Source organism: Oncorhynchus masou, chromosome 29 (assembly GCF_036934945.1).
Source record: "Oncorhynchus masou masou isolate Uvic2021 chromosome 29, UVic_Omas_1.1, whole genome shotgun sequence".
In the NCBI taxonomy this organism is placed as follows: Eukaryota; Metazoa; Chordata; class Actinopteri; order Salmoniformes; family Salmonidae; genus Oncorhynchus; species Oncorhynchus masou.
This window is the reverse complement of record NC_088240.1, coordinates 65,224,980-65,249,971: the sequence shown is the minus strand read 5'-3', so window position 1 is coordinate 65,249,971 and position 24,992 is coordinate 65,224,980. Positions and strand designations below refer to the sequence as shown.

Genomic DNA, 24,992 nt, shown 5'->3' with positions numbered 1-24,992 from the left:
AACAGATCTGTGGGGAATAGAGGGGCCCCTGATTAGTTTCAGTGTCTCTTGTTGCAGACAGACATCCTTTTAGGATCGGGTTTCTATCCCAAGTGGAAAATGTGCCGAATGAAGAACTTTTGGATGGGCTTTAACAAGATCAATTTTTTCTTCTTCTGAGGTTGACATTGGAGTTGAGTTGAGCGGAAGGTTTGGCAGTAAACAGATATAGGTTGTTGAGCTTAATGGTAAGCAGATTGGGTTAGGGGATGGGGTCCAATGCATGGAGTGGTTGGAGTGGGAGGTGGGGATATGCTAGTAACCTTAATCAGAATTTTGGGGCCTTCAGTGGAGCTCCTGCTTTGCTAAGGATGAAACCACTTAGCCCTTGAGCCCCTCTCCACCCCCCTCATGTGCACAGTTGCCCCCCTCACCAGTCTTACTTAAGGGAGGGGGGGTTAACCATATGGCCAGACCGATCATTAGGGATGCGGCCGGAGGCAAAAGTACAGGAACTATTTCCCGCCACCCAACACACACTCACACACTTACTCACTCACCCAACACACACTCACACACTTACTCACTCACCCAACACACACTCACACACTTACTCACTCACCCAACACACACTCACACACTTACACACTCACCCAACACACACTCACACACTTACTCACTCACCGAACACACACTCACACACTTACTCGCTCACCCAACACACACTCGCACACTTACTCACTCACCCAACACACACTCGCACACTTACTCACTCAACCAACACACACTCGCACACTTACACACTCACCCAACACACACTCGCACACTTACTCACTCACCCAACACACACTCGCACACTTACTCACTCACCCAACACACACTCGCACACTTACTCACTCACCCAACACACACCCGCACACTTACACACTCACCCAACACACACTCACACACTTACTCACTCACCCAACACACACTTGCACACTTACTCACTCACCCAACACACACTTGCTCACTTATTCACTCAACCAACACACAATCACACACTTACTCACTCACCCAACACACACTCGCACATTTACTCACTCAACCAACACACAATCACACACTTACTCACTCACCCAACACACACTTACACACTTACTCACTCACTCACTCAACACACACACACCCTCTTGGCGAGTCTCACGGCAGATCGTGCTCAGAAGCTTTGACGGGCAGCGCACTTAAGCCCCCTCCACACACACTCCCAATCGGAGCATGACATGTCGTAATGAAGGCCCGACATGTCTCACACAGATGGTGTTTGTCTCCTAAACTCTCCTCCGTGCTGGTAAACAGGGCCCGAGCCAGACGCAGGCAGACAGGGAGTGTGGGTATGTGTGTGTCTGTGAGAGAGAGAAAGAAAAAAAGAAAGAGTGAGAGAGAGAGAAACAGTGTGTGTTTGTTTTTATGCGCACATATCTGAGCATGGGGATGGGAAGCTGGTGCAGGAACTAGTACAATATGAAATGGAGATTGTTTATGGAATGGAATGTGTCATGTTTAGTGTAAATCATCCAGCCTTGTGCACATCTGCATTCTTGACAGTCCTTTTCATACATCTCTACTCATCAGACTCCTAACTACTGTAGAACCCCAACCATGTCCTTATTCAGCTCTTGCATAGCTTTATAAGGACTAGTATGAAGGTCCCACTGTGGAGCTCCGAGATTGAGCACCCAGCACTCTAACATGACAGACACCAGCAGTCAGGATTCAGACTCCTTTGATCCCATCTCATTATTCCCATTTCCCAGACCGGGAACGCCATCCTGACCTAGCCCTCTCCTTTCCGCTTCTGATGGGGTATCTGATTAGGGTTGACAGCGGTAGAGTAGATGAGGTTAGAGCGGAGGAATGGGAGAGTGAAGAGGAGAGGAGATAAGATAATTGGTGAGGATAAGAGAGATAAATGAGATAAAAGAAGAGAGGAAATTAGAAAGATGTCTACATGCATGCGTGAGAGTATTCACAAATATTTACAGTACCAGTCAAAGGTTTGCACACACCTACTCATTCAAGGATTTTTCTTTATTTTTACTATGCATTCCAGGTGACTACCTCATGAAGCTGGTTGAGAGAATGCCAAGAGTGTGCAAAGCTGTCATCACGGCAAAAGGGTGGCTACTTTGAAGAATCTCAAATATATTTGTTTAACACTTTTTTGGTTACTGCATGATTACTTATACAGTGCCTTGCGAAAGTATTCGGCCCCCTTGAATTTTGCGAACTTTTGCCACATTTCAGGCTTCAAACATAAAGATATAAAACTGTATTTTTTGTGAAGAATCAACAACAAGTGGGACACAATCATGAAGTGGAATGACATTTATTGGATATTTCAAACTTTTTTAACAAATCAAAAACTGAAAAATTGGGCGTGCAAAATTATTCAGCCCCCTTAAGTTAATACTTTGTAGCGCCACCTTTTGCTGCGATTACAGCTGTAAGTCGCTTGGGGTATGTCTCTATCAGTTTTGCACATCGAGAGACTGAAATTTTTTCCCATTCCTCCTTGCAAAACAGCTCGAGCTCAGTGAGGTTGGATGGAGAGCATTTGTGAACAGCAGTTTTCAGTTCTTTCCACAGATTCTCGATTGGATTCAGGTCTGGACTTGGACTTGGCCATTCTAACACCTGGATATGTTTATTTTTGAACCATCCCATTGTAGATTTTGCTTTATGTTTTGGATCATTGTCTTGTTGGAAGACAAATCTCCGTCCCAGTCTCAGGCCTTTTGCAGACTCCATCAGGTTTTCTTCCAGAATGGTCCTGTATTTGGCTCCATCCATCTTCCCATCAATTGTAACCATCTTCCCTGTCCCTGCTGAAGAAAAGCAGGCCCAAACCATGATGCTGCCACCACCATGTTTGACAGTGGGGATGGTGTGTTCAGGGTTATGGGCTGTGTTGCTTTTACGCCAAACATAACGATTTGCATTGTTGCCAAAAAGTTAAATTTTGGTTTCATCTGACCAGAGCACCTTTGGTGTGTCTCCCAGGTGGCTTGTGGCAAACTTTAAACGACACTTTTTATGGATATCTTTAAGAAATGGCTTTCTTCTTGCCACTCTTCCATAAAGGCCAGATTTGTGCAATATACGACTGATTGTTGTCCTATGGACAGAGTCTCCCACCTCAGCTGTAGATCTCTGCAGTTCATCCAGAGTGATCATGGGCCTCTTGGCTGCATCTCTGATCAGTCTTCTCCTTGTATGAGCTGAAAGTTTAGAGGGACGGCCAGGTCTTGGTAGATTTGCAGTGGTCTGATACTCCTTCCATTTCAATATTATCGCTTGCACAGTGCTCCTTGGGATGTTTAAAGCTTGGGAAATCTTTTTGTATCCAAATCCGGCTTTAAACTTCTTCACAACAGTATCTCGGACCTGCCTGGTGTGTTCTTTGTTCTTCATGATGCTCTCTGCGCTTTTAACGGACCTCTGAGACTATCACAGTGCAGGTGCATTTATACGGAGACTTGATTACACACAGGTGGATTGTATTTATCATCATTAGTCATTTAGGTCAACATTGGATCATTCAGAGATCCTCACTGAACTTCTGGAGAGAGTTTGCTGCACTGAAAGTAAAGGGGCTGAATAATTTTGCACGCCCAATTTTTCAGTTTTTGATTTATTAAAAAAGTTTGAAATATCCAATAAATGTCGTTCCACTTCATGATTGTGTCCCACTTGTTGTTGATTCTTCACAAAAAAATACAGTTTTATATCTTTATGTTTGAAGCCTGAAATGTGGCAAAAGATCGCAAAGTTCAAGGGGGCCGAATACTTTCGCAAGGCACTGTATGTTATTTAATAGTTTTGATGTCTTTACTATTATTCTACAATGTATAAAATAGTAAACATAAAGAAAAACCCTGTAATCAGTAAGTGTGTACAAACTTTTGACTGGTACTCTATGTTCATTTGTTCTGTGTATTTTTTAACTGAACACACTGAGGACATGAAGGGCCAGGGAGGGAGGAGGACGGGTGGTGCCTGAGACAAAGTTGAGGTGGGGGTGGGTGAGACCACCCCTCACTGCCTTCTGTATTCTGTCCAATGATGTTTTCCTCCAAAATATTTGATAGTCGGATGGCATTGTGTGACTCAGAGAGGGTATTGGGTGGGTTGTTCTTTAATGTGGAGGGCTGTTGGAAGTGTGAGGTCGTTTTTGAGTTTTTGTGCGTCACGTGTTTGTACGTGTGCAGATTGTTAGCCTGTAGGCTTGTGTGTGAGAGTGAGCACACACATACCACAGCATACTGCCTGTAACTATGTCATCCTTTCTCCTCCTCTATCATGGACTACTAGTTCTACATTGTCTAACCAATAAAAGCAACCTTGAAACAGCCATATCTCCTTGTCCAGGTGCCAACGCCAAGCTCCGCTACCAGATAACCTCTGGCAACACCATGGGCACCTTTGACGTGGAGCCAGAGGTGGGCACCATCTTTGTGGCCCAACATTTAGACTACGAGATGGAGCAGCGCTATGAGCTGAGACTGGTGGCTTCCGACGGGAAATGGGAGAACGAGAGCCTAGTGGTGGTCCAGGTGGTGAACCGCAACGACGAGGCGCCCGTCTTCGGCCAGACAGAGTACCATGCCGCTGTCACAGAGGAGCTGACCGAGCTGCCCGTCTTCGTGCTGGAGGTCAGATGTCATACATACTATAGGCCAGGGTTCCCCAACTGGCGGCTCATGTGCCGAATTTGGACCGCAGGTGGTTTTATTTGGTTCCCCAAGTTTTCTGGGCAAATTTGTTTTTAAATATTTTATTTTCAACACCAGGAAATCAGCTGCAAATTATTTTAATTTTGGAACTCTGACACGTACTATAGAGACACCCGTATACAAATGTAAGCAAGGTTTGAAATGATTATGTTTTAGTCAAATAGTATATATGTTTGGGTTTCTTGCGCTCAATTTTCAGTTTATTTGTAATTATGTACCGGCCCCTGACCATCCGCTCAAGAAAAGAATTGTCCCGCGACTGAATCTAGTAGATGATCCCTACTATAGGCCATACATACTGGTTTACCTCTTATAACCGCCACATAAACAGTGCATTACACCATTAGGTTGTTTCATTAACTTACAGAGCCTCCTGTCTTTAGCTGGAGGTCAGAGGCCATTCATACATAGCCCCTTTGTAACAACGACATAAGCAGTGTATGACAACTGATATTTGAAAGCCTTTTTTGATAAAGCTAAACTTGCTGTGAGGAAGTTCTGTTTTATACATGCAGTATTAAAACATTTAATAGAATGGAAGTGAATGCAGTGACATTGTCCACCCATTGATGGAAATGTGGCTTTGGTTTCACCTCTCAAGTCACATAATATATACAGTAACTCATCGCACATGTGGACATTATGTGAAATCAAACAGGCTCCAATGGTATATTCCTATCCTAATGTGTTGATACCTAATACTACTCAACATGAGCAGCCACAGTTTACCCACGATAAATAGTTGTGGAGCCTCCTGCTTTTTCTTAGGCTTTCATTGTGTATCCAGCCTAGTTTCGTCACACCTATTCCCACTAATTCCCAGTAATACTGTATGTGCATGTCGCCAAGGTAAATCAGATTCAAAAGGAGTACGATTCATGAGGGCATGGAAGTAATCCCAGAGAGAGGCATGTGTCACAGTATTCAACCCAGGGCTGCTTTCCTGGAGTTGGAATTGATTTGATGTGCACTCAGTTCCCCTCTAATGCACTTAATAGTTTCCAGTGTGTGGCAGGCAGCCATCCCTTCCCCAAATTTCCTTCGCTCTGTATATGAATATAATCCTGCCGAAAGAAAAAAGATAGGAAATCCAATTTGAAATGAGTATTTACCTGGCCTTCGCTGTCGTACGCCGCACAATGTCTCGATATTGTCTTCTCATTGCATTGTCAGGAAATGGAGAGAAAAAAAAGATCAACTTTCAAAGGCTTTTGTAAACAAACCCTCCGGTGAGAGGAGAAGAGAGGAAGAAAGAAAGTATATTTCTTCTTTTGCTGGCATCTATTAACTTTTAATTGCATTGTGCGTTCTGGTGATAGATGTGGGGGGAAGTGTCTGAGCTTGTCCTTCAGACAGAGATAACATGAAGGCAGGTTAATTATCTATAGCGGAAACAAGGAAAATAGTCTTATTTTTGTTGTAAGGCAACGGACTGTATATTGGCTACTGCAATCAATGCTCTTTTCATGTCCTATTTTTGGAACCCGATGGAATCTGAAGAGGCAGAATATCCGTAAATCAACAGAAATGGTTAAATCAAATGATATATTCATAGTTAACTTCATTGAAAAGAAAAATTTACAGCAGACTCTATCCGGCCCTACTGTCTAATGCTAGGTTTTTGTGTGTTTCCTGTTTGTAGGTTTCAGCCACCGACCCAGACCAGGACGCAGACCAGAGCGCCCTGCGCTACTCACTCCACGGCCAGGGAGCCGGCAGCGAGTTCACCATCGATGAGCGTACGGGCCGCATCTACGCCCAACGCCGTCTGGACCGTGAGGAGCGCCCAGCCTGGCGTTTCCTGGTCCTGGCCACCGATGAGGGAGGGGCGGGACTCACTGGCTTTGCTGACGTCCTTTTGGAAGTTCGTGACATCAATGACAACGCACCAGTCTTCCCATGCCCGGCGCCGGACGCTTCAGGCTGCTTTGTTGGCCACGTGCCTGAGAACTCTCCCGCCGACACCTCAGTGATGGAGATGAGGGCCACGGATTTAGATGACCCCAAGGCCGGGAAGAATGCCATACTGACCTACCGCATCGTACAAAACGTTCGCAACGAGATCAACCTCAATCTGTTCTCCATCAACCCTTCAACTGGAACCATCAGTACAGTTCTACGGTCCCTGGACCGTGAGGCGGAGGACCGCTATCTGGTTGTGGTTGAGGCCAGGGATGGTGGGGGCTTGTCCGGGACTGGGACGGCTACTATCATGGTATCAGATGTCAATGACCATCCACCAGTCTTCACCCAGAGGGTCTACACTGCCCAGGTTTGTTCACCTGCTCAAAACACACCTGTTCCCCCCAACACTGTTGCTCTGTAATATGTTTGATGAGTATTTTGTTATCAATATTTTCATGTAATTTTTTTATCAACATTAATAGGTGACAGAGGACCTAGAGATAAACAGCGAGGTACTGGCAGTCTCCGCCAGCGATGGCGACCAGGGTGAGAACGCAGTGGTCACTTTCAGCATCGTCGGAGGCGATGAGGACAGGAAGTTCTTTGTGGAGACCGACAAGGCGAACCGGCGTGGTGTGGTGCGGCTGAAGAAGAAGATGGACTTTGAAAAGCCCCACGAGAGAACGTTCAACTTGACTTTGAAGGCAGAAGACGCAGACTTCTTCAGCCTGGCATACTGCCTGGTTCAGGTGGAGGATTCCAACGACCACGCGCCCGTCTTCTTCCCACAGTTCTATGAGGCTCCTGCCATGTCTGAGGACGTGTCTGTTGGCACCATTGTGGCTCAAGTCACCGCTGCCGATCTGGACTCAGGACTAAATGGCCGCTTCTCCTACAGCATTGCCAAAGAGTCTGACCCCAACGGGCAGTTCCTGGTGGACCAGTCAGGCTGGGTGGTGGTGTCTGACTCTCTGGACCGGGAAATGGTATCCCAGCACAGACTCATGGTCCTGGCCACCGACACGGGCATCCCGCCACTCACCGGCACCGCCATCGTCATGGTTACTGTACTGGACGTCAATGACAACGGGCCAGAGTTTGAGGTGCCCTACAAGCCCATTGTGTGGGAAAACATGGCTGCCCCCCAGGCGGTGAGAATAAACGATACGTCCCTGCTTCTTCACGCAGCCGACCGTGACTCCTCACCCAATGGTGGACCATTTTCCATCCGTCTCCTGATGTTAACCTCCGATGCTACCAATTTCAACCTGACTGACCTGCGCAACGGTAGCGCTGCACTGACTACCCTGCGAACCTTTGACCGTGAACGCCAGAAGGAGTACCGCCTTCCCATTCTCATGATTGACAGCGGCTCTCCCCCAATGAGCTCAACCAGCACACTGACGGTTGTCATCGGCGACAGGAATGACCACGCCCACTCTCCGGGCCACACAGACTTCTTTGTGTACAGCTACCAGGGTATGTTTCTCCAGTATTCTGCTGATGTTGTTACAGCACTACATGTCACAGTTGAATGCGTATGGCCTCTTGAAGCCCCACATCACTTATTTAGTATTTCAGGCCATCTGTCAGCTTGATGTTACTGCTGGAAAAACTCTGTAATGTATTGTTTGCGCATTCTCTGTAGGTGTTTTGCCAGATGAAAGTACATTAACCCTCTAATAAGAATTCATCATGTATTTCCAAAATGCCATGAAGCAAACAATTTACTTAAGCTTAAGTCCCAGGTTTGATAGGCATATAAACAGGAGCCATTACATGTTTTATTTTATTTCACACCTAAGGGGATTACAGCACTCCATTTAGCTTTTTGGAGGGAAAACAGGAGCTAACATGCTAATGTGTGCACTTCCCCTGCTGTGTCTTCAAAACCGTGTCCATATGTGCCAACGAGGTGACGCTCTCCAACTTATCTTCTCCCCTCCTCCTCCTCCCCTCCTCCTCCTCCTCTCTCTTTCTTTCTTTCTTTCTTTCTCTCACTCTGAGAGCTTTAGGTGTACCACAGGGTGGTGTTGTCTTCCAGCACCTAATTCTGAGTTTTCCCCCGTAGGTGTTCTCCCCACAACAGTGCTTGGACAGGTTCAATCCCCTGACCTTGATGACTGGAGCGAAAAGGTTTACAGATTCAAAGGCAAACCCCCCAGGTACTTTGATCTCCTCACTAAAGTTGGAATGAAGCCCGGCCACAGAGAGGAAAAGAGAATAAGACAAAAGAGTGTACAAAAAGAGGGGAGGAAAGAGGGGAGGAAAGAGGGGAGGAAAGAGGGGAGAAATGAGGGAAGAAAAGTGTGGGATTGAAAGAGAGAGAGAATGTAAAAGGAGAGAAAGAGAAATGTTAGGGGAAGGAGAAACAGGTCGTGTGAGAGAAGCAGAGAAAGTAGAAATAGATTGGAAGGGAGAGAGGGAAAGCGAGATATGAATTGTCAGGAGCACCATTATTAATACTTCATAAAGAATTGTATTGAAAATTCTCAGTGAAGCGAAGAACGACGCTCTGGTTTTGTTTGATGGGTGCGCAATGTTTGGTGTGCACTGAAAAGAAGCTGATTACGCTGCTCGCACCTCTCCCTCTAATGAGACACCTATAATCTGGAGAACTAGTAAGCACACGAAAATATGACAAGGAACAACAGAGAGAGAGAGAAAGTGAGCAAGAAAGAGCCATTACCATGTTGAATCCCCAGTCAGCAGATCCCAATGCATCTTGAAGGACCAAACTATATGGATCATCTCATTATACCTACCAGCCATCCGTGTAGATGATGATTTGAAGCCTATTTGTTTTCTGTCTCCAAAGTGCTGTGTTGCATGTTTGCCCCGGCTGGCTCTGCAAACAGGGATTCATTAATGTATTACATCAACCTGTTAACCTGGTCTCCCGGGGAGGGAAGACATAACACACATCTCTCCACAGCTCAGCACCTCTTCGATTGGGCCAGCCGGTTTAATTTTCTTATGGCTCAGTTGATTACCTCGTTCGGCCTGACTTCTGAAGGTCATGTTATGTAAGAGAGAGCTACGGCACCTTTTCAAACCTCTTATCAAATCAAATTGAAGTAGTCACATGCGCCGAATACAACAGGTGTAGTAGACCTTACAGTGAAACGCTTACTTACGAGCTCCTAACCGACAGATCTGTTTCAAAAAATCCGGATAAGAATAAGAGATAAAAGTAACAAGTAATTAAAGAGGAGCAGTACGAAATAACAACATATACGGGGGGGTGGCAGTACAGAGTCAATGTACGGGGGCACTGGTTAGTTGAGGTAGTATGTACATGTAGGTAGAGTTAATTAAAGTGACTATGCATAGATGACAACAGAAATTGCCAGTGGTGTGGAGCGGGGAGGGGGCGATGTGAATAGTCTGGGTAGACATGTTTGATCGTGGGCCAGTGTGTGATGGTACTTACCTTCGTGTGCCATCAAACAATGTGATGCTTAAACAATAACGCAGCCATAAACATGTGTCTGTTGCTCCAGTTGTACAAAGGCTCTATAGAGCTGAGCTTACATACTGTACTGCTTCTTTCTTTGTCCACATGGGCATTCCCTATTTCTTAGAAATGCCTTGTCCCCCCCCCCTCCATCTTCAGTTGAGACGGAAGCTTCAAAAACAGAGACATTTTGAAAGACATCAATGAACTCCTTGGCATTGACCTCTAACTTGAGAGATGAGGAGAGAGTGAGGTAGATGGAGATAGTCACAGCAGAACCATCATCATTCCCTTGTCATGATCTGAGCCAGTGATAAGGACCAGAGTGGACAGGGGCCAAGTAAATAGAGGGATGATAGATGGAAGGGGAGAGAAGATATGAGTAGATAGCTGGGAAGGAGAAGAGTCACTGTAATAGAGGGAACAAGGACATGTGAGTAAGAAAAGTTAGAGAAGTGAGAAGTAGACTTTAGGAGCAGGATAGGATAGAAAGTTCTGCAGCATTAGCATGGGGCTTAGGTCGGGCTGGTGGGGTTAGTGTAGTGAGAAGGTGTCTAAGGGGAGTAGACGTAGAAGGAACCCAAGAGGCTGGGAATAGGTAGAGTGAACACTGAACTGGGTATGCAGGGAATAGAGAAATGGAGTTAACAGGGGGCTAGGTGGGAGGAGGGAGGGGTGTTGGTAGAGTGGAGGAGAGGTAGGGAAGAGGGGGTTGCATTGATACTGATAGTGAAGCCATCTATAATGCATGTGGCTGTCTCCCTGGACAGTTCAGTGTTTTAATGTGAGATGGTGAGCATGGAGGGAGGCCAGGGAGAGTCCTGCATGGATGAACACCGGGGGGACTACTGCTGATCTCTCTTACTCTCTGTTCTCACCCCCCCTCTCTTTTACTTCTATTCCCACTACCTTTCGATCTTCTTCCATTTCTCTCTCCCTCTATCTCGCTCTCTCCCTCCATCTCCTCCTCCCTCCTCCCTCTCTCAGCGGGTTGTTCAGTCTGAACCACAACTCAGGCCAGTTGATTATCAGAGAGGGGGCCCCTGTGCCGGTGGGTTCCTACAGCCTTGAGGTGCGTGTCTCCGACAAGACCTGGCCCGACGTGACCTCCACTGCAGAGGTCGTCGTCATGGAGCTGGACGAGGAGGCGGTCCAGAACGCTGGCTCTTTGCGCCTGTCCAGTGAGTGTTTTGCAACCTAGTGTATCAGCCAATATTCTCACTTTTCACTCTTTTTCGTGGTCACTGACCACAGCCCATAAGGAGCTAATGCTGTCATAATGTTTCCATAGTAACCATGTCACGTGTGATGACATGCCTGCCAGAGTGCTGTGTGGCAGGCTTTCTTGTATCTAATAGGTCCCTACGGTCGAGGTTCATAACAGCCCCAGACACCAGCTGAGCATTTACATGCATCCGACTGATCTGTTCTATCATTACCTGTAGAACATTGGGCAGGGGAGTGTTTTGCAAGGAACATTCCACTTTGTGGTGTGTTGAACTACAAAATGATGAATTGAGTGTACTGACCATTCAACCCCCCCATCCTGTTGGGCAGACATCACAGTGGAACAGTTCTTCAGTAGTGCACCGGGTCAGGAGAGTTCTTTCTCCCGCCTGGGTCGTCTCCTCTCCGAGCTTCTCCAGACCGGCCGGGACAACATCCACGTCTTCTCTGTCGCCAATGGCAACCGCCAGGGTGAGCGCGAGATCAACGTGTGGTTCGCCGCCCATGGCTCGCCGTACTACAAGGCCGAGAAACTCCACGGCAATGTGATGGCGCATAAAGCTAAGGTAAAGACGGGATACACACTAAGTCTCTCATATAAGAGTCTGAATACGCATAAAGCTAAGGTAAAGACGGGATACACACTAAGTCTCTCATATAAGAGTCTGAATACGCATAAAGCTAAGGTAAAGACGGGATACACACTAAGTCTCTCATAAAGAGTCTGAATACGCATAAAGCTAAGGTAAAGACGGGATACACACTAAGTCTCACATATAAGAGTCTGAATACGCATAAAGCTAAGGTAAAGACGGGATACACACTAAGTCTCTCATATAAGAGTCTGAATACGCATAAAGCTAAGGTAAAGACGGGATACACACTAAGTCTCTCATATAAGAGTCTGAATACGCATAAAGCTAAGGTAAAGACGGTATACACACTAAGTCTCTCATATAAGAGTCTGAATACGCATAAAGCTAAGGTAAAGAAGGGATACACACTAAGTCTCTCATATAAGAGTCTGAATACGCATAAAGCTAAGGTAAAGACGGGATACACACTAAGTCTCTCATATAAGAGTCTGAATACGCATAAAGCTAAGGTAAAGACGGGATACACACTAAGTCTCTCATATAAGAGTCTGAATACGCATAAAGCTAAGGTAAAGACGGTATACACACTAAGTCTCTCATATAAGAGTCTGAATACGCATAAAGCTAAGGTAAAGAAGGGATACACACTAAGTCTCTCATATAAGAGTCTGAATACGCATAAAGCTAAGGTAAAGACGGGATACACACTAAGTCTCTCATATAAGAGTCTGAATACGCATAAAGCTAAGGTAAAGAAGGGATACACACTAAGTCTCTCATATAAGAGTCTGAATACGCATAAAGCTAAGGTAAAGACGGGATACACATGTCTCTCATATAAGAGTCTGAATACGCATAAAGCTAAGGTAAAGAAGGGATACACACTAAGTCTCTCATATAAGAGTCTGAATACGCATAAAGCTAAGGTAAAGACGGGATACACACTAAATCTCTCATATAAGAGTCTGAATACGCATAAAGCTAAGGTAAGGACGGGATACACACTAAGTCTCTCATATAAGAGTCTGAATATGCATAAAGCTAAGGTAAAGACGGGATACACATGTTTCTCATATAAGAGTCTGAATACGCATAAAGCTAAGGTAAAGACGGGATACACACTAAGTCTCTCATATAAGAGTCTGAATACGCATAAAGCTGAAGTAAAGACGGGATACACACTAAGTCTCTCATATAAGAGTCTGAATACGCATAAAGCTAAGGTAAAGACGGGATACACACTAAGTCTCTCATATAAGAGTCTGAATACGCATAAAGCTAAGGTAAAGACGGTATACACACTAAGTCTCTCATATAAGAGTCTGAATACGCATAAAGCTAAGGTAAAGAAGGGATACACACTAAGTCTCTCATATAAGAGTCTGAATACGCATAAAGCTAAGGTAAAGACGGGATACACACTAAGTCTCTCATATAAGAGTCTGAATACGCATAAAGCTAAGGTAAAGACGGGATACACACTAAGTCTCTCATATAAGAGTCTGAATACGCATAAAGCTAAGGTAAAGACGGGATACACACTAAGTCTCTCATATAAGAGTCTGAATATGCATAAAGCTAAGGTAAAGACGGGATACACATGTTTCTCATATAAGAGTCTGAATACGCATAAAGCTAAGGTAAAGACGGGATACACACTAAGTCTCTCATATAAGAGTCTGAATACGCATAAAGCTGAAGTAAAGACGGATACACACTAAGTCTCTCATATAAGAGTCTGAATACGCATAAAGCTAAGGTAAAGACGGGATACACACTAAGTCTCTCATATAAGAGTCTGAATACGCATAAAGCTAAGGTAAAGACGGTATACACACTAAGTCTCTCATATAAGAGTCTGAATACGCATAAAGCTAAGGTAAAGACGGGATACACACTAAGTCTCTCATATAAGAGTCTGAATACGCATAAAGCTAAGGTAAAGACGGGATACACACTAAGTCTCTCATATAAGAGTCTGAATACGCATAAAGCTAAGGTAAAGACGGTATACACACTAAGTCTCTCATATAAGAGTCTGAATACGCATAAAGCTAAGGTAAAGAAGGGATACACACTAAGTCTCTCATATAAGAGTCTGAATACGCATAAAGCTAAGGTAAAGACGGGATACACACTAAGTCTCTCATATAAGAGTCTGAATACGCATAAAGCTAAGGTAAAGAAGGGATACACACTAAGTCTCTCATATAAGAGTCTGAATACGCATAAAGCTAAGGTAAAGACGGGATACACATGTCTCTCATATAAGAGTCTGAATACGCATAAAGCTAAGGTAAAGAAGGGATACACACTAAGTCTCTCATATAAGAGTCTGAATACGCATAAAGCTAAGGTAAAGACGGGATACACACTAAATCTCTCATATAAGAGTCTGAATACGCATAAAGCTAAGGTAAAGACGGGATACACACTAAGTCTCTCATATAAGAGTCTGAATATGCATAAAGCTAAGGTAAAGACGGGATACACATGTTTCTCATATAAGAGTCTGAATACGCATAAAGCTAAGGTAAAGACGGGATACACACTAAGTCTCTCATATAAGAGTCTGAATACGCATAAAGCTGAAGTAAAGACGGGATACACACTAAGTCTCTCATATAAGAGTCTGAATACGCATAAAGCTAAGGTAAAGACGGGATACACACTAAGTCTCTCATATAAGAGTCTGAATACGCATAAAGCTAAGGTAAAGACGGTATACACACTAAGTCTCTCATATAAGAGTCTGAATACGCATAAAGCTAAGGTAAAGACGGGATACACACTAAGTCTCTCATATAAGAGTCTGAATACGCATAAAGCTAAGGTAAAGAAGGGATACACACTAAGTCTCTCATATAAGAGTCTGAATACGCATAAAGCTAAGGTAAAGACGGGATACACATGTCTCTCATATAAGAGTCTGAATACGCATAAAGCTAAGGTAAAGAAGGGATACACACTAAGTCTCTCATATAAGAGTCTGAATACGCATAAAGCTAAGGTAAAGACGGGATACACACTAAATCTCTCATATAAGAGTCTGAATACGCATAAAGCTAAGGTAAAGACGGGATACACACTAAGTCTCTCATATAAGAGTCTGAATATGCATAAAGCTAAGGTAAAGACGGGATACACATGTTTCTCATATAAGAGTCTGAATACGCATAAAGCTAAGGTAAAGACGGGATACACACTAAGTCTCTCATATAAGAGTCTGAATACGCATAAAGCTGAAGTAAAGACGGGATACACACTAAATCTCTCATAAAGAGTCTGAATACGCATAAAGCTAAGGTAAAGACGGGATACACACTAAGTCTCTCATATAAGAGTCTGAATACGCATAAAGCTGAAGTAAAGACGGGATACACATTAAATCTCTCATAAAGAGTCTGAATACGCATAAAGCTAAGGTAAAGACGGGATACACACTAAGTCTCTCATATAAGAGTCTGAATACGCATAAAGCTGAAGTAAAGACGGGATACACACTAAATCTCTCATAAAGAGTCTGAATACGCATAAAGCTAAGGTAAAGACGGTATACACACTAAGTCTCTCATATAAGAGTCTGAATACGCATAAAGCTAAGGTAAAGAAGGGATACACACTAAGTCTCTCATAAAGAGTCTGAATACGCATAAAGCTAAGGTAAAGACGGTATACACACTAAGTCTCACATATAAGAGTCTGAATACGCATAAAGCTAAGGTAAAGACGGGATACACACTAAGTCTCTCATATAAGAGTCTGAATACGCATAAAGCTTCACACTAGACAACGTTACAAACATTCACACTATCTCACACACAGTGATGCACTACTAAAAAGAAACTAATATTTAAAATCTCACACACACTTAAACACCCACACTGACACCATGCTCAACAACCTACATATTTCATCACTCACACGCGTACACATTTAAACTCTCACACACACTTAATCACACGCGCACAGCGGTGGTGTGTGTAAATCTTTCATATCCATTTAAGGCATGAGATAGCAGCTGGTGACCCAAGCTTGTGCCGGGGGAACAGAAAGGGAGAGAGATGGATGGAGAGAAAAAGAGGGATGACAGGAGAGAAAAAGAGGGATGACAGGAGAGAACGTTTGAGTCTTTATGAAGTCCTCACTCGTCCATAAATCCTAAACTGTTTTGTAGTGAGTGTTGCGCTGCCCAGAAGCAGTTGTTTATACACTGGATGTGAGTCACTGACAGTTTTACTGCTGCCTGTTAAGCTGGATGAAGCTGGTGAGTTGCTTTTAAGCCATTGGAGTCAGATTGAGTTAGAATGAATTCATCCAGAGACATCACCTGGCTGTAAATTAAGTCTATGAAAGACTGATATGAAGATGATATCAAACCAATTTGATTTCGCTGACAGGCAGTAGACTGACTCTCTCTTTCTCTCCCCCCTCCTCTCAGTTGGAAGCGGCGCTGGGTGTGTCTATCTCCCAGGTGGGTATAGACGAGTGTCCCTACACAGACTGCAGTCAGTCGGGTGGCTGCAGCAGCGACGTCACCTTCAGCCTCACCCCCACCGCCCTCAGCTCCGGGAACACCTCCCTGGTGTCTGTCTCCGCCTCCTCTGAGGCACGCTGCGGCTGCAGGGCCAGAGAGAGCCTGCACCAGGCCTGCTCCTCCTACCCCCGCAACCCCTGCCTCAACGGAGGCACCTGTCAGGACAGCGAGTTGGGATACAGGTATAACGGCCAGAGACAGTTGGACCATGAGCTCTCGCTGTTAGCATTAGCATTCGAAATAACACGTTTGCAATGTTTCTCCCCTGCCATTCAGGTGCAAGTGTCCACCCATGTTTGACGGGCCTGAGTGCCAGCAGACCAAGCACACCTTCCACGGCCAGGGTTACGCCTGGTTCCCTCCCATCAGGCTTTGCTTTCAGAGCCACATCTCATTAGAGTTCATAACCGAGTCAGCCAATGGGCTGCTGCTCTACAACGGCCCTCTAGGCCCCGCCCAGGCCGGAGAGCAGGAGGACTACATTGCTCTGGGTAAGAACAGACAGCCTACATGTAGGGCCTGAACAGAAACAACCACACCGAAGTCCAACCCACTTACTCCTACTTCCTACTTTCAAGGTGTCTGGAAATTGATAGGTAAGCAATATGGGGATCGACTGGCAACCAGCACTCTTGATCAAACCTCTAGTGAAGGTGGCATACTCATATCCTCATAAGCTTGCTTGCTTCTGAAGCTAAGCAGGGTTGGTCCTGGGCAGTTCCTGGATGGGAGACCAGATGCTGCTGGAAGTGGTGTTGGAGGGTCAGTAGGAGGCACTCTTTCCTCTAAAAACTATCCCAATGCCCCAGGGCAGTGATTGGGGACACTACCCTGTGTAGGGTGCCGTCTTTCGGATGGGACGTTAAATGGGTGTCCTGACTCTCTGAGGTCATTAAAGATCCCATGGCACTTATCGTAAGAGTAGGGTTGTTAACCCTGGTGTCCTGGCTAAATTCCCAATATGGCCATCAAACCATCACGGTCACCTAATAATCCCCAGTTTACAATTGGCTCATTCATCCCCCTCCTGTAACTATTCCCCAGGTTGTTGCTGCAAATTAGAACGTGTTCTCAGTCAACTTACCTGGTAAAATAACAGGTTAAAAAAAATAAAAAATAAGCCTGCGTCATATTCAGGTCCCTATAAGCCATGTGGCTTTAATGTCAAGTCATGTCCCCCCTAATCCTAATGTCACATCCCAGTGGTTCTATATGTCCCTAAAAGATTAGTCCAGTTTGGCCTTTAGAAAGGCCTTACATAATCTGTTTGGTAGCCCAGTCCCATTAATTTATGTAATTATCGAGCCTGCTCCACGTTCGCCCGCTCCGGGGATAGCAAATCGAACATGGCTGCTGAATTGATTGCGGTGAAGCATTTTTCACTGGTTCTGCTCAACCGAGTAGCAGTGTAGAACACAGAGGTTGGTCAGGTCACACACCATGTAGTCATACACACTTTCACAAGCATACTGTTAATGCAACATTAAGGCGGCTGACTCATCAATGTAACTCTATATTGGTGAGTCAGCCAGTTTCAAGCGCTTGGTGGCTAAATTGGCTTGTTTCCAAGAATGTGTATGTGAAAATGACTAGATTGATTGATGGAGAATCAGAATGTGTTTCCACTGTTATGTGATCTCAAGGTTATTATCTCTCCTCATCCCTGTTTCCTATCTCTCTTCCAGAATTGAGGAATGGCGTTCCGACCCTCAGCATCAGCCATGGATCGGGATCACTGACGCTGCAGCTCCCAGCGAGATCCACCGTCACGGACCGCCGATGGCACCGCCTGGACATCGTCAGTGACGGAAAGGTCCAGACATATTCTCAGAGGGGTTGGGAGGAGGGAATGGTTGGGGATTGGGGAATAGCCGAAGGGGGAATCCTTATTGGGATGCTTACATTATGAACTGAGCTAGGACCTGACTGTGAACGTGACGGTGGTGCTATATGATGTGTTTAATCCAGGCAGTTCAACTGATCCTAGACCAGTGTTCGGGGGCAGTGGTGAATGAGGTGGAGGGTCTAGTGGTGGAGGTGCTGGAGACAGACCAGTCTGGCTGCAAGGCTTCTGGAGAGACCCCTGGCAACCTGAGGTAAGAGGAGACAACTGTAGACCACTAGACTACTACAGACCACTGAAGACCACTACTGACCAGCCATATTATGCACAAGCTAGCACTAGCTGGGTTTCTATCCAATTGGCGATTTTCATGTGAATATTCTAAAATCAGCTAAACAAAAACTGATGACATAGTGCACATAAAAATATATTTTGCGGTCAAATTCACATGTAACGAATACAAAAATACAAGTTCAATGGGTTTCAATCGTATTTTAAACTCTACTGATTGTTTTCTCTCAAAAAAATGTTTTGTTATATAGCTAGTGTACCCACTCTGGTATTGGCATGTGCGCTCTAGCCAATAGCGCTATCTGCACACTGTTGACTAGAGAGCACATATAGCCTACATGATGAGATTATTATTGTCACGTTCTGACCTTTATTTCCTTTGTTTTATCTTTATTTAGTTGGTCAGGGCGTGAGTTGGGGTGGGCAGTCTATGTTTTGTGTTTCTATGTTTGGTTTCTGTTTCGGCCTAGTATGGTTCTCAATCAGAGGCAGGTTTCGTTAGTTGTCTTTGATTGAGAATCATACTTAGGTAACCTGGGTTTCACTGTTGGTTTGTGGGTGTTTGTTTCCTGTGTCAGTGTTTGTGCCACACGGGACTGTTTCATTTATATTCACTTTGTTATTTTGTATTGTGTCATGTTCAGTTTATACTATTAAAACATGGACACTTACCACGCTGCGTTTTGGTTCGATCCTTGCTACACCTCTTCAGACGAGGATGAGGAAATATGTCGTTACAGAAACACCCACCAACAGAGGACCAAGCAGCGTGGTAATGGGAAGCAACAACAGCGGCCGAAGACACAGGACTCGTGGAATTGGGAGAAAATTCTAGACGGGAGAGGACCCTGGGCACAGCCAGGGGAATATCGCCGCCCCAAAGCAGAGATGGAGGCAGCGAAGGCAGAGAGGCGCTGGTATGAGGAGGAAACCCGAGAGTCAGCCCCAAAAATGTCTTGGGGGGTGGCACACGGGGAGTGTGGCGAAGCAAGGTAGGAGACCTGCGCCCGTGCTTACTGGAGAGCGAGAGGGACCGGGCAGGCACCGTGTTATGCTGTGGAGTGTACGGGGTCCCCGGTGCGGGTGCATAGCCCGGTGCGGTACATTCCAGCTCATCGTATAGGCCGGGCTAGAGTGGGCATCGAGCCAGGTGCCATGAAGCCGGCTCTATGCATCTGGTCTCCAGTGCGTCTCCTTGGGCCGGCGTACATGGCACCAGCCTTGCGCATGGTGTCCCCAGTTCGCCAGCACAGCCCAGTGCGGCCTATTCCACCTCACCGCACTGGTCAGGCTATGGGGAGCATTCAACCAGGTAAGGTTGGGCAGGCTCGGTGCTCAAGAGCTCCAGTGCGCCTGCACGGTCCGGTCTATCCAGTATCACCTCCACGCACCAGCCCTCCGGTGGCAGCCCCCCGCACCAGGCTGTCTCTCCGTCTTCTGCCTACAGGGTCTCCCGCCTGTCCAGCGCTGCCAGAGCCTTCCTCCTCTCCAGCGCTGCCAGTCTCCCGTCTGTCCAGAGCCGCCAGAGTCTCCCGTCTGTCCAGAGACGCCAGAGTCTCCCGTCTGTCCAGAGCCGCCAAAGTCTCCCGTCTGTCCAGAGCCGCCAGAGTCTCCCGTCTGTCCAGAGCCGCCAGAGTCTCCCGTCTGTCCAGAGCCGCCAGAGTCTCCCGTCTGTCCAGAGCCGCCAGAGTCTCCCGTCTGTCCAGAGCCGCCAGAGTCTCCCGTCTGTCCAGAGCCGCCAGAGTCTCCCGTCTGTCCAGAGCCGCCAGAGTCTCCCGTCTGTCCAGAGCCTCCAGAAACTCCCGTCTGTCCAGAGCCGCCAGAGTCTCCCGTCTATCCTGAGCCGCCAGAGCCGCCAGTCTGTCCTGAGCCTCCAGAGCCGCCAGTCTATCCTGAGCCACCAGAGCCGCCAGTCTGTTCTGAGCCTCCAGAGCCGCCAGTCTGTCCTGAGCCGCCAGAGCCGCCAGTCTGTCCTGAGCCTTCAGTCAGGCAGGAGCCGCCAGAGCCGTCAGTCAGCCAGAAGCCGCCAGAGCCGTCAGTCAGCCAGGAGCCGCCAGAGCCGTCAGTCAGCCAGGAGCCGCCAGAGCCGTCAGTCAGCCAGCAACCGCCAGAGCTGTCAGCCAGCCAGGAGCCGCCAGCCAGCCAGCCAGGAGCTGCCAGAGCCGCCAGCCAGCCAGGCGATGCCAGAGCCGTCAGTCAGCCAGGCGATGCCAGAGCCGTCAGTCAGCCAGGCGATGCCAGAGCCGTCAGTCAGCCAGGCGATGCCAGAGCCGCCAGTCAGCCAGGCGATGCCAGAATCGCCCTTCACTCCGGAGCTGCCGGAGTTTCCCCCTGTCCGGCACTGCCGGAGTCTCCCGCCTGTCCGGCGCTGCCAGAGTCTCCCGCCTATTCGGGACCCATGTCTAGGGTCCCCAGTCCAAGGTCGGTGGCGAGGGTCTCCATTTTAAAGAGGCCATGGAGGCGGGCGAAGAGGCGCATTAGAACTATGGTGAAGTGGGGTCCACGTCCCGCACCCTCCCCTATAGGTTCAGGTTTTACGGCCGTTTCCGCACCTTAGTGGGGGGTACTGTCACGTTCTGACCTTTATTTCCTTTGTTTTGTCTTTATTTAGTTGGTCAGGTCGTGGGTTGGGGTGGGCATTCTATGTTTTGTGTTTCTATGTTTGGTTTCTGTTTCGGCCTAGTATGGTTCTCAATCAGAGCCAGGTGTCGTTAGTTGTCTCTGATTGAGAATCATACTTAGGTAGCCTGGGTTTCATTGTTGGTTTGTGGGTGTTTGTTTCCTGTGTCAGTGTTTGTGCCACACGGGACTGTTTCGTTTATATACACTTTGTTATTTTGTATTGTGTCATGTTCAGTTTATACTATTAAAACATGGACACTTACCACGCTGCGTTTTGGTCCGATCCTTGCTACACCTCTTCAGATGAGGAGGAGGAAATCTGTCGTTACAATTATTATGGACAAAAGAGCGTGATTATTTGTATTTGTCAATTGGCAGCCAAGCATCGATCATCATGTCACCAGAATAAGACCCTGGATATTTATTGGAAAGGAGCATCACGGTGCACTTTCACCACCCTGTGAAGTTCATCACCAAACTATTTCATCTGTAGCCTAATAAATTGCTCTCTCGACGAGTCGTAGTGGGAGGACCACAAAACATGTCATCCCGTGACTCCAAGTTTACTTCAATATAATGATTTATTATTGTCATGCATAGGTGTAATAGGTGGCAGGGAAGTCAGGCGCAGGAGAGTCAAATGGAGTGTAAAATGGAGTCTTTTAATAAAGTCCACGGAGTATGCTCCATAACACTAAAAGTACATAACAAACAAACATGGGTACAAGGACCCCGACGCGCACCTATACAACAAACACACTACACTGACAATAAAACAATCTCTGACAAAGACATGAGGGGAAACAGAGGGTATTATACACAACAGGTAATGAATGGGATTGAAAACAGGTGTGTGGGAAGACAAGACAAAACCAATGGAAAATGAAAAAAGGATCAATGATGGCTAGAAGACCGGTGATGTCGAACGCCGAGCACCGCCCGAACAAGGAGAGGCAACGACTTCGGCAGAAGTCGTGACAATTATATTAATATTTGTGCATCAAAGCGTTTTTATCGACATTTCTCGTATAATTAATTTTACCGACACGTAAAGCTCTTTTTTTTTTGTCGACATTTGGAATGTTTACCGAAAAATGTTTCCATCAGGCCTGTCATGACATTTTTGATCCATCATGTACTATGCTTGTGAAAAATGTTGAATGGAAACCAACCTTCATCTCCCTCTCCTCCCCATCCCAGGTTCTTGAATGTGAACCAGCCTCTCCAGCTGGGTGGGGTGAAGGTGACCTCAACACACAGACGCTACAAAGCTTTCACTGGCTGCTTCAGGAACCTGGTGGTCGATAGCAAGGTAACCTCTCTACCCTAACATCTCTTTTCCCCTCCCTTGCTTTCTATTTCTTTCTCTCCCTCTGCATTAAAGTCACACATCCTCCTCTTCCTCCACCACCTTTTATTTCCCACTTCTCTAGTAGTTCTATCCTCTTTTCCTCACTGTCACAGTGTTTTCATGCTCCCCATCAGAGTGACAGAGCTGTCTATCCGATCAGACTGATAGTGACAGGTTTATGAACAGAGCTGAGAGGAGACGGAGACTGGCAGCTGTATTAATATACCTGGGAAGAAGAGATGCTTTTTAAAAGTCTGTTTACTCTATGGGGTTGTCAATATTCATTTGTTTGTGAGTGGGTTTTTCCTACAGTGTTTTGAGAGGCAGTGTATGTGTCTTCCAGTTGGGAGAGTGTTAGCTTCTCTGTCTCTTTTGCGACTTGTGTGTGGGAGCGCGTCAATCTCTTTGTGTCTTCTATTGGCACTGGCTGAGAGTGCCGGGGGAGAGAGTTGGCCAGACGGTCGTTTGAGCACAGCTTATGAACGGAGGCCAATAAACGATTTCAAAGTCCAAATAAGAAATAAATTAAAAGAACATCTCCTCCCTAAACTATTCCTGAAAGCAGATTAGCTTGCGTGGTTTTGCGTCACTGCTGGGAAAAATGAAAGGGAGGGAACACGGAATGGAGTGGTGGCCATTTTGGCTCAGACGGTTGACAGTTGACCATATACAGTCCTGTTTGACATGAGGTGTGAAAGGAGAGGATCTACAGGGCAGCAATGACATCCATTTGGGCTCAGACTGTTGACATAAAGCCCCTTTGTAACAGAAATGTTGATAACTGACTCTGAGGGCTCTCTTTATGTTTATCTAAGCTGGTATTTAACCTATAATGTACATCTCTCTCTGGAGGTGTATGACCTGGGAATTCCGGGGGAGAGCTTGGATAGTTCCCCAGGCTGTGGCCTGACAGACGGGGTGTGTTTGACAGCAAGTGGACCCTCCTGTGGCGTCCACGGAACCTGCCTGGGCGAGTGGGGCTCCTTCAGCTGTGACTGTCACCCCGGGTACAGCGGGCACAAGTGTGACATAGGTAAGTGACTTTTCTGGTGGACTGGTTCTTCACAGCAGTATTTTGGTGTGTGAATGTGTGTGAGAGAGAGTATTAACCATATCGCCTCTCTCCCCTGTAGCTCTGCCAGAGTGGTCCTTCGTCAGGGACAGTATGCTACGCTACCAGCTGAGGGGGGGAGGTAGCCCCCGTCGTACACACATCCAGCTCCTGCTCCGCACGCGCTCCTCCACTGGCACCCTGCTCTCCATGACGTCCCGCGATGCCAACGAGTACATCATCCTGGAGGTCAGTGCCCTGCTGTAACATCACTCACAGGATCCAATTTAGTCAATTGGAAAGTGAAAAGTGGCTACATTTGCTGATGTCCTCTCTCCACTCTCTCAGATCGTAGACGGCCACCTGTCGGTGCATGCCAACCTGGGCGACGGTGCCCACTCCCTCCGCCTGGCCAGCCAGCGAGTCGACGGGGGCCAGTGGGTCCTCGCTAGCTTGCATCGTCACGACAACCTCTTCACGCTGCGCCTGGAGCAGGGTGGTGGCTCGCGGGAGGTCAGGGCCTGGATGGGGAACAGGCGGGAGATTGTAGTGCACCCCTCCAGTGTGCTGCTGGGAAATGGACCAACCCCGGGACAATCTGCTGACTTCCAGGGTAAGATTGTCTCCTCTTCTGTCCTTTCCATGTTTTCTCTACTGATTCTCTCTTCTTTCTCCCATCTCCTCTTTGTCTCAATCTATTCTCCTGTCTCATTTCATTATCTCTTCTCATCATTTCACCTCATCCTGTCTCTACTCCTCCCCTCCTCTCTACTGTAATGAGCTCCTCTCTCCTTGTCTCTCCCTGGGTGTGTCTGCCCTCTACCTCTCAGTGTGGGTATCTTTGGCTGGGTCAATAAGCCACAGGTCCATGTCAAGGAATGACTGATCTTTTTGTCTTCATTTTGTTCTATCTTATTTACTCAATCTTTCCCTTTTTTCCCTTTATTTTACTTTACCAAGGTAAATACATTTCTTAGAAACAGCAATTACAAAAAAAAACGGTTCTCTGATTCACTCTGATTATCTCTAAGAATGTTATCCTATTAGTATTTGTCAGTCATTAAGTCTCTCTCCCTCTCTCACTTGCAGGCTGCATGCGCGATGTGAGGCTGAATGGCCACTCCCTCCCTATGGATGGTCAGAGTACAGAGTTCAGTACAGTGTTGGAGCGGAGGGGGGTGACCTCCGGCTGTCACTCAGACGCCTGCAGTGCCAAGCCCTGCCGCAACCCCCTCTACTGTGTGGACCTGTGGAGGAAACACCAGTGCAGGTGTGTGAGGCTGGCTCCACACACACACACACACATTTAAACACGTAAAAGCACTCTCTCACACGCACGCACACAATCTTACACATGC

The 24,992-nt window shown here is 46.6% G+C and overlaps 1 pseudogene; it reads left to right on the top strand.

Moving 5' to 3' along the window:
- Positions 1 to 24,992, top strand: part of LOC135520299 (neural-cadherin-like) — a 146,381-nt pseudogene that overhangs the window by 113,758 nt on the left and 7,631 nt on the right.